Genomic DNA, 815 nt, shown 5'->3' with positions numbered 1-815 from the left:
TCTAGTTGTTGCCACTAACAACTTTGAAATTAAGTCGACAACTCTGACAATGGTGGAGAATTCTATTCAGTTTGGGGGTTTGCTACAGAAGATCCTAATCTACATATCACTAATTTTCTAGAATTGTGTGATGCCTTCAAGATGAATGGGGTGACAGATGATGCAGTCAGACTCTGATTGTTTCCATTTCCCCTAAGAGACCGAGCCAAGAGTTGGTTAATTTTTTTATAAGCCAACTCGATCACTACATGGGAGGAGCTAGCTTCAAAAGTTCCTTACCAAGTTTTTCCCTCCAGCAAAGGCTGCAAAGTTGAGAGGTGAGATTAACAATTTTCATCATAATGATGGGGAGTCTTTGTATGATGCTTGAGAGAACTTTAAGGAGTTATTAAGGAAGTGTCCACACCATGGAATTGAGAAGTGGATGTTGGTCCACAAATTTTATAATGGTTTGTGTGATACTTCTCGTACAATCATAGACGCAGCAACACAGGGCACTTTCATGAGCAAGAGTGCTAATGAAGCAAATGAACTACTAGAGGAAATGGCCATGAAAAATTACCAATGACCTATTGAGCGAGAGAGCACAAAGAAGGTAGATGGGGTACTTGAATTAGATGTCATCTCTATGCTTACAACTCAAGTGGCGTCTTTGACCAAGCAGTTACAACAAAATAATATTTCAGCTCAAGCCATGCAACTGCAGAATGTATGTGAAATGTGTGGGAGTGCTCATCCACTTAATTACTGCCCTGCAGTGGATATGAATAACATGCCTATGGAACAAGTTTAAGCCATAGAAAATTTTCCAAGAC

The 815-nt window shown here is 39.8% G+C and overlaps 1 non-coding gene across 1 annotated transcript; it reads right to left on the bottom strand.

Annotated features, from left to right (window-relative positions):
• Positions 1–307: 307 nt before the first annotated feature.
• Positions 308–414, bottom strand: LOC133820072 (small nucleolar RNA R71). The gene has a single exon (XR_009886506.1). It is a non-coding gene; the product is annotated as a small nucleolar RNA R71 (small nucleolar RNA).
• Between the last annotated feature and the right edge of the window lie 401 nt (positions 415–815).

The sequence above is a fragment of the Humulus lupulus genome, chromosome 2, assembly GCF_963169125.1.
Source record: "Humulus lupulus chromosome 2, drHumLupu1.1, whole genome shotgun sequence".
In the NCBI taxonomy this organism is placed as follows: Eukaryota; Viridiplantae; Streptophyta; class Magnoliopsida; order Rosales; family Cannabaceae; genus Humulus; species Humulus lupulus.
This window is presented reverse-complemented; position numbering and strand designations above follow the sequence as displayed.